Here is a 20,376-nt window from a genome sequence, read left to right on the forward strand (position 1 = left end):
TATAAGTCTTTTACATCTCTGGTAAGATTTATTCCTAAGTAGTTATCTTCTTGGGGGCTACTGTAAATGGCATTAATTTGGTGATTTCTTCTTCGATGTTCTTTTTGTTGGTGTAGAGGAATCCAACTGATTTTTGTATGTTTATCCTGTATCCTGATACTCTGCTGAACTCTTCTGTTAGTTTCAGTAGTTTTCTTGAGAATTTCTTAGGGTTTTCTGTGTATAAGATCATGTCATCTGCAAATAAAGATACTTCTTCCTTGCCAGTCTAGATGCCCTTTATTTCTTTATCTAGCCTAATTGCTCTGGCTAGGACCTCCAATACAATGTTGAATAAGAGTGGTGATAAAGGGAGGAGCCAAGATGGCGGACTAGGCAGACGCTACCTCGGATCCCTCTTACAACAAAGACACGGAAAAACAAGTGAATCGATCACATACATAACAATCTACAAACCCTGAACAACAAACACAGATTTAGAGATGGAGAACGAACTAATACGGGGAAGCAGCGATTGTTTCCAGAGCCTGGAGCCAGCGTACCAGTCAGGTACGGCACAAGCACAGAGAGCTGCTCCACCCCCCTGAACTAACCCCAGGAGGGGGACCAGCCGGTTCCGTGGGCGGCATGGGACGCAGCCGGTAGGAGAAGTCCCCGGGAGGCAGTGACTGGTCTTGGAGCAGGAAGAGCAGCGTCCCAGCCAGAGAACCATCTCGCCGGGATTTGGACTGGACGCAGCGGATTTTCTGGAAAAACTAGTTTCCCAGTGATGGCTCGGAGACAACAATCCATATCAAACCACTTAAAGAAGCAGACCATGACAGCTTCTCCAACCCCCCAAACAAAAGAATCAAAATCTTTCCCAAATGAAGATACAATCCTGGAATTATCAGATACAGAATATAAAAAACTAATTTACAGAATGCTTAAAGATATCACAAATGAAATTAGGATAACTGCAGAAAAAGCCAAGGAACACACCGATAAAACTGTTGAAGAACTCAAAAAGATTATTCAAGAACATAGTGGAAAAATTAATAAGTTGCAAGAATTCATAGAGAGACAACATGTAGAAATCCAAAAGATTAACAATAAAATTACAGAATTAGACAACGCAATAGGAAGTCAGAGGAGCAGACTCGAGCAATTAGAATGCAGACTGGGACATCTGGAGGACCAAGGAATCAACACCAACATAGCTGAAAAAAAATCAGATAAAAGAATTTAAAAAAATGAAGAAACCCTAAGAATCATGTGGGACTCTATCAAGAAGGATAACCTGCGGATGATTGGAGTCCCAGAACAGGGAGGGGGGACAGAAAACACAGAGAAAATAGTTGAAGAACTCCTGACAGAAAACTTCCGTGACATCATGAAAGACGAAAGGATATCTATCCAAGATGCTCATCGAACCCCATTTAAGATTGATCCAAAAAGAAAAACACCAAGACATATTGTCATCAAACTCACCAAAACCAAAGATAAACAGAAAATTTTAAAAGCAGCCAGGGAGAAAAGAAAGGTTTCCTTCAAGGGAGAATCAATAAGAATAAGTTCAGACTACTCAGCAGAAACCATGCAGGCAAGAAGGGAATGGGACGACATATACAGAACACTGAAGGAGAAAAACTGCCAGCCAAGGATCATATATCCAGCAAAACTCTCTCTGAAATATGAAGGCGAAATTAAGATATTTGCAGACAAACACAAGTTTAGAGAATTTGCAAAAACCAAACCAAAGCTACAAGAAATACTAAAGGATATTGTTTGGTCAGAGAACCAATAATATCAGAAATCAGCACAACACAAGGTCACAAAACAGAACGTCCTGATATCAACTCAAATAGGGAAATCACAAAAACAAACAAATTAAGATTAATTAAAAAAAAAAATACACATAACAGGGAATCATGGAAGTCAATAGGTAAAAGATCACAATAATCAAAAAGAGGGACTAAATACAGGAGACATTGAACTGCCATATGGAGAGTGATACAAGGCGATATAGAACAATACAAGTTAGGTTTTTACTTAGAAAAATAGGGGTAAATAATAAGGTAACCACAAAAAGGTATAACAACTCTATAACTCAAGATAAAAGCCAAGAAAAATGTAACGACTCAACTAACATAAAGTCAAACACTATGAAAATGAGGATCTCACAATTTACTAAGAAAAACGTCTCAGCACAAAAAAGTATGTGGAAAAATGAAATTGTCAACAACACACATAAAAAGGCATCAAAATGACAGCACTAAACACTTATTTATCTATAATTACGCTGAATGTAAATGGACTAAATGCACCAATAAAGAGACAGAGAGTCACAGACTGGATAAAGAAACACGATCCATCTATATGCTGCCTACAAGAGACACACCTTAGACTTAGAGACACAAACAAACTAAAACTCAAAGGATGGAAAAAAGTATATCAAGCAAACAATAAGCAAAAAAGAAGAGGAGTAGCAATATTAATTTCTGACAAAATAGACTTTAGACTTAAATCCACCACAAAGGATAAAGAAGGACACCACATAATGATAAAAGGGACAATTGATCAGGAAGACATAACCATATTAAATATTTATGCACCCAATGACAGGGCTGCAAGATACATAAATCAAATTTTAACAGAACTGAAAAGTGAGATAGATACCTCCACAATTATAGTAGGAGACTTCAACACACCACTTTCGGAGAAGGACAGGACATCCAGTAAGAAGCTCAACAGAGACACGGAAGATCTAATTACAACAATCAACCAACTTGACCTCATTGACTTATACAGACCTCTCCACCCAACTGCTGCAAAATATACTTTTTTTTCTAGCGCACATGGAACATTCTCTAGAATAGACCACATATTAGGTCATAAAACAAACCTTTGCAGAGTCCAAAACATCGAAATATTACAAAGCATCTTCTCAGACCACAAGGCAATAAAACTAGAGATCAATAACAGAAAAACTAGGGAAAAGAAATCAAATACTTGGAAAATGAACAATAGCCTCCTGAAAAAAGACTGGGTTATAGAAGACATCAAGGAGGGAAGAAGGAAATTCTTAGAAAGCAACGAGAATGAAAATACTTCCTATCAAAACCTCTGGGACACAGCAAAAGCAGTGCTCAGAGGCCAATTTATATCGATAAATGCACACATACAAAAAGAAGAAAGAGCCAAAATCAGAGAACTGTCCCTACAACTTGAACAAATAGAAAATGAGCAGTAAAAGAATCCATCAGGCACCAGAAGAAAACAAATAATAAAAATTAGAGCTGAACTAAATGAATTAGAGAACAGAAAAACAATCGAAAGAATTAACAAAGCCAAAAGCTGGTTCTTTGAAAAAATTAACAAAATTGATAAACCATTGGCTAGACTGACTAAAGAAATACAGGAAAGGAAACAAATAACCCGAATAAGAAACGAGAAGGACCACATCACAACAGAACCAAATGAAATTAAAAGAATCATTTCAGATTATTATGAAAAATTGTACTCTAACAAATTTGCAAACCTAGAAGAAATGGATGAATTCCTGGAAAAACACTACCTACCTAAACTAACACATTCAGAAGTAGAACAACTAAATAGACCCATAACAAAAAAAGAGATTGAAACGGTAATCAAAAAACTCCCAAGAAAAAAAAGCCCTGGCCCGGACGGCTTCACTGCAGAGTGCTACCAAACTTTCAGAGAAGAGTTAACACCACTACTTCTGAAGGTATTCCAAAGCATAGAAAATGACGGAATACTACCCAACTCATTCTATGAAGCCACCATCTCCCTGATACCAAAACCAGGTAAAGACATTACAAAAAAAGAAAATTATAGACCTATATCCCTCATGAACATTGATGCAAAAATCCTCAACAAAATTCTAGCCAATAGAATCCAACAACACATCAAAAAAATAATTCACCCTGATCAAGTGGGATTTATACCAGGTATGCAAGGCTGGTTTAATATCAGAAAAACCATTAATGCAATCCACTATATAAGTAAAACAAAAGACAAAAACCACATGGTCTTATCAATTGATGCAGAAAAGGCATTTGACGAAGTCCAACACCCATTTATGATAAAAACTCTTACCAAAATAGGAATTGAAGGAAAATTCCTCAACATAATAAAGGGCATCTATGCAAAGCCAACAGCCAGTATCACTCTAAATGGAGAGAACCTGAAAACACTTCCCTTGAGAACGCGAACCAGACAAGGATGCCCTTTATCACCGCTCTTATTCAACATCGTGCTAGAAGTCCTAGCCAGGGCAATTAGGCTAGACAAAAAAATAAAACGTATCCGGATTGTCAAGGAAGAGGTAAAGTTATCACTATTTGCAGATGACATGATTATATACACAGAAAACCCTAAGGAATCCTCCAAAAAACTACTGAAACTAATAGAAGAGTTTGGCAGAGTCTCAGGTTATAAAATAAACATACAAAAATCACTTGCATTCCTCTACATCAACAAAAAGAACATCGAAGAGGAAATAACCAAATCAATACCATTCACAGTAGCCCCCAAGAAGATAAGATACTTAGGAATAAATCTTACCAAGGATGTAAAAGACCTATACAAAGAAAACTACAAAGCTCTACTACAAGAAATTCAAAAGGACATACTTAAGTGGAAAAACATACCTTGCTCATGGATAGGAAGACTTAACATAGTAAAAATGTGTATTCTACCAAAAGCTATCTATACATTTAACGCACTTCCGATCCAAATTCCAATGTTATATTTTAAGGGGATAGAGAAAGAAATCACCAATTTCATATGGAAGGGAAAGAACCCCCGGATAAGCAAAGCACTACTGAAAAAGAAGAAGAAAGTGGGAGGCCTCACTTTACCTGACTTCAGAACCTATTACACAGCCACAGTAGTCAAAACAGCCTGGTACTGGTACAACAACAGGCACATAGACCAATGGAGCAGAATTGAGAACCCAGACATAGATCCGTCCACGTATGAGCAGCTGATATTTGACAAAGGACCAGTGTCAATTGGGGAAAAGATAGCCTTTTTAACAAATGGTGCTGGCATAACTGGATATCCATTTGCAAAAAAATGAAACAGGACCCATACCTCACACCATGCACAAAAACTAACTCCAAGTGGATCAAAGACCTAAACATAAAGACTAAAATGATAAAGATCATGGAAGACAAAATTGGGACAACCCTAGGAGCCCTAATACAAGGTATAAACAGAATACAAAACATTACCAAAAATGATGAAGAGAAACCCAATAACTGGGAGCTCCTAAAAATCAAACACCTATGCTCATCTAAAGACTTCTCCAAGAGAGTAAAAAGACCACCTACAGATTGGGAAAGAATTTTCAGCTATGACATCTCTGACCAGCGCCTGATCTCTAAAATCTACATGATTCTGTCAAAACTCAACCACAAAAAGACAAACAACCCAATCAAGAAGTGGGCAAAGGATATGAACACACATTTCACTAAAAAAAGATATTCAGGCAGCCAACAGATACATGAGAAAATGCTCTCGATCATTAGCCATTAGAGAAATGCAAATTAAAACTACGATGAGATTCCATCTCACACCAGCAAGGCTGGCATTAATCCAAAAAACACAAAATAATAAATGTTGGAGAGGCTGCGGAGAGATTGGAACTCTCATACACTGCTGGTGGGAATGTAAAATGGTACAACCACTTTGGAAATCTATCTGGCGTTATCTTAAACAGTTAGAAATAGAACTACCATACAACCCAGAAATCCCACTCCTAGGAATATACCCTAGAGATACAAGAGCCTTCATACAAACAGATATATGCACACCCATGTTTATTGCGGCTCTGTTTACAATAGCAAAAAGCTGGAAGCAACCAAGGTGTCCATCAACGGATGAATGGGTAAATAAATTGTGGTATATTCACACAATGGAATACTACGCATCGATAAAGAACAGTGACGAATCTCTGAAACATTTCATAACATGGAGGAACCTGGAAGGCATTATGCTGAGCGAAATGAGTCAGAGGCAAAAGGACAAATATTGTATAAGACCACTATTATAAGATCTTGAGAAATAGTAAACCTGAGAAGAACACATACTTTTGTGGTTACGAGGGGGGAGGGAGGGAGGGTGGGAGAGGGTTTTTTTATTGATTAATCAGTAGATAAGAACTGCTTTAGGTGAAGGGAAAGACAACACTCAATACATGGAAGGTCAGCTCAATTGGACTGGACCAAAAGCAGAGAAGTTTCCGGGATAAAATGAATGCTGCAAAGGTCAGCGGAGCAAGCGCGGGGGTCTGGGGAATATGGTTTGCGGGGACTTCTAAGTCAATTGGCAAAATAATTCTATTATGAAATCATTCTGCATCCCACTTTGAAATGTGGCGTCTGGGGTCTTAAATGCTAACAAGCGACCATCTAAGATGCATCAATTGGTCTCAACCCACCTAGAGCAAAGGAAAATGAAGAACACCAAGGCCACACGACCACTAAGAGCCCAAGAGACAGAAAGGGCCACATGAACCAGAGACCTACATCATCCTGAGACCAGAAGAACTAGTTGGTGCCCGGCCACAATCGATGACTGCCCTGACAGGGAGCACAGCAGAGGACCCCTGAGGGAGCAGGAGATCAGTGGGATACAGACCCCAAATTCTCATAAAAAGACCAAACTTAATGGTCTGACTGAGACTAGAGGAATCCCGGCGGCCATGCTCCCCAGACCTTCTGTTGGCACAGGACAGGAACTATCCCCGAAGACAACTCATCAGACATGAAAGGGACTGGTCAGCGGGTGGGAGAGAGACGCTGATGAAGAGTGAGCTAATTATATCAGGTGGACACTTGAGATTGTGTTGGCAACTCTTTTCTGGAGGGGGGATGGGAGGATAGAGAGAGAGGGAAGCTGGCAAAATTGTCAAGAAAGGAGAGACTGAAAGGGCTGACTCTATTGGGGGAGAGCAAGTGGGAGTAGGGAGTGAGATGTATGTAAACTTATATGTGACAGACTGATTGGATTTGTAAACGTTCACTTGAAGCTTAATAAAAGTTATTTAAAAAAAAAAAAAAAGAGTGGTGATAAAGGGCATCCTTGTCTGGTTCCCGATCTCAGTGGGAATGCTTTCAGGCTGTCTCCATTTAGGGTGATGTTGACTATTGGCTTTGTATAAATGCCCTTTATTATGTTGAGGAATTTTCCTTCTATTTTGCTGAGAGTTTTTATCATGAATGACTGTTGAACTTTGTGAAATGCCTTTTCTGCATCAATTGATAAAATCATGGGATTCTTGTCTTTTGTTTTATTTATGTGGTGTATTACATTAATTGTTTTTCTAATGTTGAACCATCCCTGCATACCTGGTGTGAGTCCCACTTAGTCATGGTGAATTATTTTTTTGATACTTTGTTGAATTCTATTGGCTCGAATTTTTTTGAGGATTTTTGCATCTACATTCATGAGGGATATAGGTCTATAATTTTCTTGTGGTGTCTTTACCTGGTTTCGGTATCAGGGATATGGTGGCTTCATAGAATGAGTTTGGTAGTATTCCATCCTTTTCTATGCTCTGAAATACCTTTAGTAGCAGTGGTGTTAACACTTCTCTGAAAGTTTGGTAGAACTCTGCAGTGAAGCCATCCAGACCAGGGCTTTTTTTTTTTTGTTGGGAGTTTTTTGATTACCTTTTCAATCTCTTCTTTTGTTATGGGTCTATTTAGTTGTTCTACCCCTGTTTGTGTTAGTTTAGGTAGGTAGTGTGTTTCTAGGAATTCATCCACTTCTTCTAGGCTTTCAAATTTGTTAGAATAAAATTTTTTGTAGTAATCTCATATGATTCTTTTAATTTCAGTTGGGTCTGTTGTAATATCGCCCCTCTCATTTCTTACTCAGGTTCTTTGCTTCCTCTCCTGTTTTTCTTTTGTCAGTTTGGCCAGTGGTTTATCAATTTTGTTGATTTTTTCAAAAAACCAGCTTTTGGTCTTGTGAATTCTTTTGATTGTTTTTCTGTTTTCTTTTTCATTTAGTTCAGCTCTAATTTTTATTATTTGTTTTCTTCTGGTGCCTATGGGTTTCTTTTGTTGCTCTCTTTCTATTTGTTCAAGTTGTAGGGATAATGCTTTGATTTTGGCCCTTTCTTCTTTTTGTATGTGAGCATTTATTGATATAAATTGGCCTCTGAGCACTGCTTTTGCTGTGTCCCAGAGGTTCAGATAGGAAGTGTTTTCATTCTCACTGGATTCTCTGAATTTCTTTATTCCATCCTTAATGTCTTATATAATCCAGCCTTTTTTGAGCAGGGTATTGTTCAGTTTCCAAGTGTTTGATTTCTTTTCCCTGCGTTTCCTGTTATTGATTTCCACTTTTATGGCCTTATGGTCAGAGAAGATGCTTTGTAATATTTCAATGTTTTGGATTCTGCTAGGGCTTGCTTTATGACCTAATATGTGGTCTATTCTACAGAATGTTCCATGTGCACTAGAAAAGAAAGTATACTTGGCTGCTGTTAGGTGGAGTGTTCTGTATATGTCTATGAGGGCAAGTTGGTTGATTGTGGTATTTAAATCTTCCGTGTCTTTACTGAGCTTCTTTCTAGTTGTTCTGTCCTTTACTGAAAGTGGTGTGTTGAAGTCTCCTACTATTATTGTGGAGCTGTCTATCTCACTTTTCAATGCTTATAGAGTTTGTTTTATGTATCTTGCAGCCCTGTCATTGGGTGCATAAATATTTAATAAGGTTATATCTTCTTGGTGTATTGTCCCTTTAATCATTATATAGTGTCCTTCCTTATCCTTTATGATGGATTTAACTTTAAAGTCTATTTTGTCAGAAATTAATATTGCCACTCCTACCCTTTTTGATTGTTGTTTGCTTGATATATTTTTTCTGTCCTTTGAGTTTTAGTTTGTGTCTCTAAGGCGTGTCTCTTGTAGGCAGCATATAGCTGGATCTTGATTTTTAATCCATTCTGCCACTCTGTGTCTCTTTTTTGGTGCATTTAGTCCATTTACAGTCAGTGTAATTATGGACAGGTATGAATTTAGTGCTGTCATTTTGATGTCTTTTTTTGTGTGTTATTGACAGTTTCTTTTTTCCACTTAATTTTATGTGCTGAGTAGATTATCTTTATATATTGTCCTTCCCTCATATTTGTTGTTGATTTTGTTTCTGCTGAGTCTCTATCTTTTTCTTGTATTTAATTTGATGAGTAGGATAATTTATCTCTTTTGTGGTTACCTTATTATTTACCCCTATTTTTCTAAATTTAAACCTAACTTTTATTTCTTTGTATTGCTGTATCTTCCTCTCCATATGGGAGGTGTATGATTACATTTCCTAGTCCCTCTTTATTATTTTAATGTTGTCTTCTCTTATATAATAACATCACTGTCACCCTGTTTTGTGCTTTTTTTTTTTTAATTCTTGCTTTGTTTTTTTGATTTCCCTGTCTGGGTTGAGTTCTGGTTGCTCTGCCCAGTGTTCTAGTCTCGGGTTGATACCCAATACTATTGATTTTCTAGCCAAAGAACTCCCTTTAGTATTTCTTGTAGTTTTGGTTTGGTTTTTACGAATCCCCTAAACTTGTGTTTATCTGGAAATGTCTTAATTTCACCTTCATGTTTAAGAGACAGTTTTGCTGGGTATATGATTCTTGGCAGGCAATTTTTTTCCTTCAGTTTTTTAAGTATGTCATCCCATTGCCTTCTTGCCTGCATGGTTTCTGCCGAGTAGTCCAAGCTTATTCTTATTAGCTGTCCTTTGTAGATGGCTTTTTGTTTGTCCCTAGCTGCTCTTATGATTTTCTCTTTATCTTCAGTTTTGACAAGTTTGATTATAACGTGCCTTGGTGACTTTCTTTTAAGATCTACCTTATGTGGAGTTCGATGAGCATCTTGAATAGATATCTTCTCATCTTTCATGATATTAGGGAAGTTTTCTGCCAACAAATATCCAGCAATTTTCTCTGTATTTTCTGTTATCCCTCCCTGTTCTGGTATTCCAATCACTCATAGGTTATTTCTCTTGATAGAGTCCCACATGATTCTTAAGGTTTCTTCATTTTTTTTAATTCTTTTATCTGATTTTTCTTCAAATATATTAGTGCCAAGTTATTTACCTTCAAGTTCAAAAATTCTGGCTTCTACTTGCTCAGTTCTGCTCCTCTGACTTTCTGTTGGCTTGTCTACTTCTGTAATTTTGTGGTTAATCTTCTGAATTTCTGATTGCTGTCTGTGGATTTTTCCAGCTTATTAAACTGTTCATTATGTTCCTGAATAATCTTTCTAATTTCTTCAGTTGCCTTATCTGTGTGTTTCTTGGCTTGTTCTGAGTATTGCCTCATTTCCTTCCTGATGTCTTGAAGGGTTCTGTATATTAAACTTTTGTATTCTGGCTCTGGTAATTCCAGGAATGCACTTTCATTTAGAAGATCCCTGGATTCTTTGTCTTGAGAACCTGTTGAGGTGATCATGATCTGTTTCTTTATGTGACTTGATGTTGACTGTTGTCTCCAAGCCATCTATAAGTTATCGTATTAGTTTATGCTTGCTTACTGTATCGTAGCTTCTTGCTTTGTTTTGTTTTGATATCCCCCACGGGTTGCTTGAGTGAGCTAGTTTGATTATTTTCATCTTTAGAGCTCTGACATCCTGTCCCCAGATGGCGAGAGCTGTTATCAGGTATATCAGCCTAGGAGTACATTCAATTTTCTTTTATGAATCAACTCAGGTTTCCAGGTAGCTGCATCAAGTGTGTGGTACAGGCTCTGTCTTACAGTCTTAGAGGGGCAAGGGTGATTGGCGTATATACTGGTATCTGATTGCAGCAGGGGGTCATGCTCTGAACAAGGCAGGGGGCTGAGAACCAACCCCCCGAGTGTCTCTGAAGGAAGCATGTCCCTGTTCCCTAGAGCGTGCAGGTGGCTGGGTTCTGCAGATGGACCATGGGTACCCTCTTCAACACTTTGAAGAGGTCCTTTGCAGCAGATTTACCCAATGCAACGCGTCTTTTGATTCCTTGACTGCTGCTTCCATGGCTGCTGATTGTGGATCCAAGTAAAATGAAATCCTTGACAACTTCAATCTTTTCTCCGTTTATCATGATGCTGCTTATTGGTCCAGTTGTGAGGATTTTTGTTTTCTTTATGTTGAGGTGCAATGCATACCGAAGGCTGTGGTCTTTGATCTTCAAGTCCTTTTCACTTTCAGCAAGCAAGGTTGTGTCATCTGCATAACGCAGGTTGTTAATGAGTCTTCCTTCAATCCTGATGCCCCGTTCTTCTTCATATAGTCTAGCTCCTGGTATTATTTCCTCAGCATAGAGATTGAATAGGTATGGTGAAAGAATACAACCCTGATGCACATCTTTCCTGACTTTAAACCAATCAGTATCCCCTTGTTCTGTCCGAACAGCTGCCTCTTGATCTATGGAAAGGTTCCTCATGAGCACAATTAAGTGTTCTAGAATTCCCATTCTTTGCAATGTTATCCATAGTTTGTTATGATCCACACAGTTGAATGCATACAGAGTTAATACATAGTTAAAATATCTGTAATTCATATTTCACTGTAGTATTGATTTCTAACTTTCACTTCTGCTTCACAGTATGTATTTCAGATGACCTTTCCATGTTCATTTGAGTATATCTAGCTTACTCTTTCAATCTTCTGCCTAATTATTTTTGCTATGAAAAATAATTATTTATGCTATAGTAATTTTTCTTTATGGACATTTAAGCCTTTTCTATATTTTTTGTATTACTGCCTTGTCCTTTCTCTACCTGGTTCACATTTGAAAATTTGTCTCTGCCTGTGTGTGCACACTTGTACATGTGTCTTCCCCCATTACCACCACCGCTAAACAAACAAACAAAACCCAGTTGTTCTTGAGTTAGTTCTGACTCATGGTGACCTAATATGTTACAGAATAGAACTGCTCCATAGGGTTTTCTTGGCTGTAGTCTTTACAGAAGCAGATTCCCAGACTTTTTTTTCACAGCACCCCTGAGTAGGTTTCAACTGCCAACTTTTAAGTTAATAGTCAATCGCAAATGCCTACTATTCTCTAGTCATTGGACTAGGTGCCTAGACATATATTATTTCCTCAAAGGTCCTAGGTTGATGTACATATTTCCGTAATTTATTTCCATTGTTTATTTTTTTCCTAGGGTTGACTTTTTACCCTCCAGTCAGTGAAATGTAAAACCCTGTTTTTCTTGAATTTGAGCTGTAAGCAGATGAATGGCAAGGTGACTGCCTTGTTGACACAGCAACACTTGCTACCTTGAAATTTTTCCACCCCACCTTGATTCCTCAGCCCTGCAGTTTACCCCTCCAAAATATGAATACTGCAGGACCTCTGTTAACTGATTCACAGGCTAATACATATGCTTCAATGCTTCACTTCGTCCTATGCCCCTTTGCTTATCTTCCTTAACCTTTTTTCTCTGTGTTCTTATGTCCATCCCCTCTCCTGAGAGAGCCTGATATTTCTATAAATCAGAAAATGCCTTAGGTGACCTTTCCCAAGTTCCAGTCCCACCTGTTCACTTGACTGTGGTGCCAACAGCTCAAGATTAACCTGTTGCAGAACTTAGTTTTACTTTTCACCATCTCTTCTGCTTCTGTTCTCAAACCCGGAGTCCTTATTTGTAATCGTGACACCAAGTTTAAAGCCTTGGTATAATGCATTTGGAGCCTTCTTTCTGCACGTTGTATTAAAGGATATGTAGGAGTGTGTGAGAATGAGAAAGAGAGGACAAACAGGAACACAGGATTCTGAACACCTGATCCTGTCCTGAGACCTCCACTTCTGCTGAGGTCCTCAAGAAAAGGTAATGCTCAGAAGACAAGGTTGAACAAATGCTGGCTTTATTGCTTTGAGGCTTTGACTCCCCAGTCATAATGCAGGTTTCTGGTGATCAAAGCCAGACAAAGTGCAGGTCCCCTTTTGCCTGAGCTGAAACAAGCCTAGAGCTGAGAGTCGGTGCATGCTCCCTCCAAATCTAAGCCATCTCTGTCTGATCTCTCCAGTGGTGGAGAGTCAATCTGGGACTTCTCAGGGCAGACAGCTTCTACTTATTTTTTCTCCAAACTCCTGGAAAGTAGCAGTGTCATAATAAAAAACCAAATCAAACCCATTGCCATCGAGTCAATCCTGACTCATAGCAACCCTTTAGGACAGAGTAGAACTTGCCCCATAGGGTTTCCAAGAAGCGGCTGGTGGATTTGAACTGCCGACGTTTTGGTTATCAGCTGAGCTCTTAACCATTGCGCCACCAGGGCTCTATCATCATAATAGCTGGTAACTTTTGAGTGCTTACCTTGTGTTATACATTTTTTCAATAGAAGCCTTTTCATTTTTATTTTATACAAGTAATATATATTCATTGTTGGAAAAAGAAAACACAAATAAACTGAAAGAATAAACTAAAAGAACGTCTGTAAGCTCACTAGCCAGAAATAATCATTGATAGCTTTCTGAACTGTATTTTTCTATCCATTTGTAAAAAAATGGATATTTTGCATTCTTCCAATTCACTTAATATTACGAACATCTTTCTATGCCAGTAAGCACACTCTTACGCCATCATTTGTATGACTGCAATAGTGTTCTGTTGTATAGATGAGCTGTAGTTTACTTTGTGCTAAGTGTTTTCAATTTTTTATCAATTCTCACACTCAGTGAAGTAGATACTGTTGCTCTTCTTATTATTAAAATGAGGACACCAAAGCATAGAGAAATTAAGAAAATTGCTCAGGGACATACAACTAATATGTGGTGGAGCTAAGACTTGATTTCAGGTCTGTCTGATTCCATGCCTTTAATAATTGTGCTGTACTTCCAAAGGACATGATTTCCAAGAGAGGGATGGCTCTCAGCCCCAGCATTGTAGTCCAGTACTATGACCTGGCTCTTGAATCTGCTGCTGACGTGGAAACAGACTGGCGGTTAGAGAAATAGAGGCGAGCCTCTGGCTCTGTCTAGAGGCTAGCTGCCTCTTGCCTTATCCCATCACTGGTCAGTCATCACCAAGTCTTGTGCCTTGACTAGTTCTTCTTTTCAAATGTCTCAGTGCTCAGCAGAGTCCAAACGTTGCTCAGAGGCCAAGTTATATATACGGATTACAAAGTGAGCGTTAGGTTTAATGGCAAAGAGGTTATGCTGATAGCAGTTTCATTGGTATGGGAATGCAGAACCCAGTTGACAGTAGGTTAGGATACGTGGGAGGTGAGAAAGAGAAGACATCATGAGTTTTGGCAGTTTAGCAAAGAAGGCGAGAATAGAGAAAGAGCAGAGGCTAGATGGGGGATGTGGGTTTTTAGGGGGCTTTTTTTGTTTTAGGATGGAAGAGATTTGAGCATGTTTGTGTCAGGTGGACAGTGTTGCTAGAGAGGTGACTTTAGGTTGAAGATTGAAGGTGGAAGAGATTGTGAAGGTGGAAGGAGATAGTATCCTGAGCAGACATGGAGGAATTGTCCTCAGATAGGAGAGAAACACTTTTTCCATTGTTTCATGAAGAAAAAGGGAAGTTTGTAAGTTTTGTGGCAGGGAGTTGAGGGATTCTTTGCTTATAGCTGCAGTTTTCTCTGTAAATAGATGATAGTCTTCTACTATACATTAGGAGGAGGTTTTAAAGAGGGGCTTAAAAGTTTTCAAAACTTCTACAGGATTTTTAATGGCCAGCATGGAAAATGAGGGAGACAGTTGACTAAGGAAGTATAAAAAGATTGCTTGGAGTGTTGAAAGTCCTGTTGTAGATGTTGAATTTATTGTGTCAGTCTGTGTGTTTGCCTGATTTTGTGTTTCTTCTAGCAGTGCTTACATACCCAGATCTAGTAAAGTAAGAAGTGATGGTCACAGTTTTTCTGGAGTTGGGTGAGTGGACAGTAGGGAAGAGACATTTAGGATATTGGTATATAAGAGGTTGAAGTGATGGGTCATGGAATTGATGCTGAATAGGGAAGGAAGTAAAGTCAGAAATGGAAGAATGTGAAGGAACTTGAGATCTCAACAGGATGAAAAGCCAAGGGTATTGGAAGTGGAAGAGTCTCAAATATAAGAGGTACTTGTTAGAGTGGGTGTGTGCTTTTCTCTCTCTTTTTTTTTAATTGTTTTGTTTACCACAGATATTAGAAAGCAGATATAGACATATTTATTACCTTATTTTCCTTTCTAAGTTAGACTCTGGATATTCACAGAGAAAAAATTTTCTACAAACTCAGAGTTTTGTTGCCCTCTGTATTTTATGAATATTTTGAGTCCTATAATCGACTGGATTTCACTCCAGAATTTCACAGTGTTATCTGTGGCCTAGTTTTAGCAAGTGCGCCACGCTCCAAGGTGTGTTTTGCTAGCCTCATTCCTGGCTCTGCACTATCTCTGTGTGTCCTTGTTTTTCCTTTATCTTTCTCACCTACTTCCAATTTATGTCATTTGATCGTAGTTTACGTATCACTATATCTTTTCTAGAACAAGTTGTGGTAAAATATCGAGTCAAAGAATGTAGTATCCTTCTGTCTCATGATTTTTACCATATTGCTTTCCAAAACGTCAAACAAGCTTTCACTGATGTATTAAATCCCTTAGGTTCTCAAAGGAGCTTTAAAAAAAAAAAAAAAAAGAATTTTTTTTTATGTGTGTATGTGACTTTTTTTTTTTTTTTAAGTATTACATGAGAATGGTAGAAAATTTGGAAATAAGGATAAGTATAAAGAGGACAATAATCATTATCACTTCTAAATTTTTTCTTCTAGTTGTTTATATCCAGATTTTTTAATGTGATTTAGGAGAAGGTCTACAGAGCAAATTAGTTTCTCTTTAAACAATTAATACAGATATTGTTTTGTGACATTGGTTGCCAACCCCACAACTTGTCAACGCACAACTTGTCAAGACCCCCTCTTGACCTTGGGTTTCCCATTTCCATTCGTCCAACTTTCCTCGACTTCTCATCCTTGCCCCTGGGCTGGTGTGCCCATTTAGTCTTGTATACATTGTTGAACTACGAGTATTGTTTATTTTATAGGGCTGTCTAATCTTTGACTGAAGGGTGAACCTCAGGAGTGACTTCAGGGCAGAGTTAAAAGGGTGTCCAGGGACCATACTTTTGGGGTTTCTCCAGTCTCTGTCAGATCAGTAAGTCTGGTCTTTTTTTTTTAGTTAGAATTTTGTTCTACTTTTTTCTCCATCTCTGTCTGGGACCCTCTATGGTGATCCCTGTCAACGCAGTCGGTAGTGGTAGCCAGGCACCATCTAGTTGTGCTGGACTCAGTCTGGTAGAGGCTGTGGTAGTTGTGGTCCATTAGTCCTTTGGAGTAATCTTTCCCTTGTGTTTTGGTTTTCTTCATTCTCTCTTGCTCCAGATGGGTTGGGACCAGTAGAATATCTTAGATGGCCACTCACAAGCTTTTAAGACCCCAGACACCACTCACCAAAGTATGATGTAGAATATTTTCTTTGTAAACTATGTTATGCCAATTGAGCTAGATGTGCCCTGAGACTGTGGTCCCCAGCCCTCAGTAACTCAGTCCCTCAGGAAGTTTGGATGTGTCTATGACTTTGCCTTGGTCAGATTGTGCCGACTTCCCCGGTATTACGTACTGTCCTGCCTTTCACCAAAGTTACCACTTATCTATTGTCTAGTTAGTGTTTTTCCTTCCCCACCTTTCCCCTCCCTTGTAACCATCAAAGATTGTTTCTTTTTGTGTGTAAACCTTTTCATGTGTTTTTATAACAATGGTCTCCTACAGTATTTGTCCTTTTATGATTGATTTATTTCACTCAGCATAATGCCGTCCAGATTCACCCATGTTGTGAGATGTTTTTTCAGATTCATCATTGTTCTTTATCGTTGTGCAGTATTCCATTTTCTGTATGTAACATAGTTCGTTTATCCATTCCTCTGTTGATGGGCACCTAGGTTGTTTCCATCTTTTTGCTGTTGCAAATAATACTGCACTGAACGTGGGTGTTATATCTAGATTTTTTATGTAAATGTAATCACAATATATGCACAATTCGTTTTGTATCCTGCTGTTTTCCCTCAAAACTGTATTGAAGTAATTTGAGCATTAAAAATGTCTTAGAGATATAATTATAGTAACCATAGAATAAATACTGCCGTAATTTCCTTGACAGGTTTTTATTGTTGGAGATTTAGATCGCTTTGAGTCCCTTGCTATTTTAAATAATGTTGCAGTAAACATCATGATACAGATATCTCTGTCACAGTTTTTAAAAATTACTTTCAAATGGTAGATTCCTTGAAGTAAAATAGGAGGGGTTAAAGACAAATGTAAAATGTTAAAAAAGAAGCCATAAATAAAGGAAAGAATACAGGTAAATGTTTTTATAAACTTGTGCTTATAAGCATGGTCTTCTGACCAATGACATCAAAAGTAGCAACCATAAACGGGGGAAAATGGATGAATTTGACTATGTAACAGTGAAAAATTTCTGTATCAGAAAAACTGTTTGGAACTTATATGATAAGCAAATGGCTATAAAGAGCTTTCACAAACGAAAAAGACCTGACTGATGATTTTTAAAAAGTCACAAAAGAAAAAAAATATATGGCCAAAAACATTTGAAAGGATGTTCAGCCCCAGTGGTCATTAAAAAAAAACAAAACTAGAAGAAAAATGAAGTGTTTTTAATTTATCAGTCCATCAAATATAACCAGTGTTGACGAGACTCTGTTGTGAGAATATGAATTTCTGGAAGCATTTTGTCAATAAATCCTATGTATACTATCATTCAGCAATTCCGTATTTAGAAATTTAAGAGAATTATCAGACAAGTGCACAAAGATGTGTGTGCAGTGATGTTTACTGTAGTATTTCTAATTTATTGAAAAATTGGAAACAACTTAAGGGAGGATTTGGTTTAATTATGGTATATCCATTCAATGGAATACTATATGTGTATTTAAAATGATTGTACAGATCTGAACTAACTGACATAGAAAGATGTCCAGGATATATTAAAGAGACATAGAAAATATGAGTGAATATATATGGAAAAATATGAAAAGCTATAAACCGTTGTGTTAATTATGTTTTTGTCTATTTAGAGAAATTGTGACTGATCTTTTATATTTTATTTCTTCATTTTTTCTGGAGTTTTAAAGTATGTATAACCTGAATAAATGACAAAAAAAAAAAACCCCTGTTAACCATCAAGTCGATTCTGACTCATAGTGACCCTATAGGACAGAGTAGAACTGCCCCTTAGGGTTTCCAAGGAGGGACTAGTAGTTTCGAACTGCGAACATCTTGGTTAGCAGCCATAGCTCTTAACCACTAGGGGGAAAAAAAAAGTCATTTCCTCAAAAGTGAAATTGATTGGGGCAAAAACAAAATTTGTGTTTCTTTATGCTACTTTTTGTCGTTACCAAATGTTGATTTCAAAGTTGGAGTGGGTATGTTCCATAATGTGTAATTTATGAAATAGATTTCAAAAAGTGTAATAAGGTGAAATTATCAGTTGATGATCATGTAACATTTAGGAAGGAAAAAAGTAGATCCCCACCAGTTCTGTTCACGATGAAAATGAGTTGCTTTCATTTGTCACCCTTCAAAATATGCCCTCCATGGGCCCATAATCACCAGCAAGTCCTCAGAAGGAGCTTGTTAGAGCTGTATGGGTCCTTGAAGAATGAATATCTCTTCCAGTTCTCTTCATGGATAAGGAGACCAAAGTTCAGAGTGGCCCAGTGGCATCTCAGTGATTGGGCATCCATGCTAGAACTGTTGCAGGCACAGAGTTCTTTTCACCCTGCCAAGTCTGTCTGCCCCCAATATTTCTATCACCGTATGCCTGAAAATTTGCCAGCAGCAATTTGTTCTTTGGATGTAAGCATTGTCTGTACCCCCAACCTCCAATTTTACAATTCTACTTCCTCTGGGGAGTCTCCTAATAAATCACAAATAAATAAATTGAATGAATGTCCCTAAATTGCTAGAATCCACCCTCTCCGTTCCCCCATCAGAGGGAAAGGTTATGTTTGATGGGCATATGCTGGTGCATAGAACATTGAAAGGGGAAAATTGCAGAAAGTGTAGTTGGGGGTCAGTCCAAGACAGAGTACTTAAACTTCACAGTTTTGCTTGGACTTGAGCATATCTTGGAGAGAATGAAATCAGTTTTGACACCAAAGCTGTTCACAACTTTTCTTTTAATGGATGACTCTTATGTGGCTTTACAAGCTTTTTTTTTTTTTGTGCCATAGATTAAAACAGACTTTTGACGTGAAAATATAAATTTATAATATGTAACTTGAGCCATTTTTAAGGAGCCCTAGTGGTGCAGTGGTTAAAGTGCTCGGCTGCTAACCCAAAGGTTGGTAGTTCGAACCTACAAGCTGCTCTGCAGGAGAAAGATGTAGCAGATCTGCTTCTGTAAAGATTACAGCTTTGGAAACCCTACGGGCAGTTCTGGCAACCCTGGTGGCGTAGTGGTTAAGTACTCCGGCTGCTAACCAAGAGGTCAGCAGTTCAAATCCACCAGGCGCTCCTTGGAAGCTCTACTCTGTCCTATAGGGTCGCTTTCAGTCGGGATCGACTCGACGGCACTGGGTTTGGGTATGGGTCAGTTCTACTCTGTCCTACAGGGTCTCTGTGAGTCAGAATCAACTTGATGGCAGTGGGTTTGGTTTTGAGCCATTTTTATCTTGTACTTTAATTTCTGAGAACAGTGACTGTCATACAATTGGTACCCTCATAGGGAAAAATGGGTTATCTGAGACCAAGTTTTAGTTTGGGCAAATAATATGTAAAAATCTTACTTTGGCATAAGAATCAATTTAATTTTATTTAATTTTGTTTTTCTTCATTAAAATGCTACATCCACATTTCAGAAAACTTAAAAAATTCAGGAAAGGAGATAGGATTATTAATATTTTCCTGCCATACAGTGACATTTTGGTATTCTTTCCTTCCAGATTTTTTCTTATGCATCTGAAATACAAAGCAGTTTTAAGGTTACGATTCTGGCAGAATATGGCAGATTAGGCCAAAACTTCTTTATTTCCATCTAATCTGGCTCCTAAATGAATAGTGATCTAGTATCTCTACTTTTTTGTTTGTTTTCCCTCTGCCTCTGGTAGAATTTATCAAAGGAGGAGACTTAATTTCCTCTTAAAGATTCACAGCATCTGACACAATAGCAATATCTCCAGTGGAATTACCCTAGTAAAACAACTTCGCAGAGTTAAGCTTAGAGGAAATGAATCAAATGTTTCTAAACATAATGTCAAGAGATAGTTGAATTCTATTTCCTCAGGGTAGAGGAGCATTGGTGGCACAGTAGTTAAAGCTCTCGTCTGCTAACCAAAAGGTGGACAGTTCGAACCCACCAGTTGGAGAAAGATTTGGCAGCCTG

General features: G+C 38.0%; 1 protein-coding gene across 4 annotated transcripts in view; it reads left to right on the forward strand.

Annotated features, from left to right (window-relative positions):
• The window catches only part of SNX30 (sorting nexin family member 30), a 142,433-nt gene that overhangs the window by 63,986 nt on the left and 58,071 nt on the right, over positions 1-20,376 (forward strand). The gene's annotated exons all lie outside the window — the stretch shown is intronic.

This window comes from Elephas maximus, chromosome 9, assembly GCF_024166365.1.
Source record: "Elephas maximus indicus isolate mEleMax1 chromosome 9, mEleMax1 primary haplotype, whole genome shotgun sequence".
Lineage (NCBI taxonomy): Eukaryota > Metazoa > Chordata > Mammalia > Proboscidea > Elephantidae > Elephas > Elephas maximus.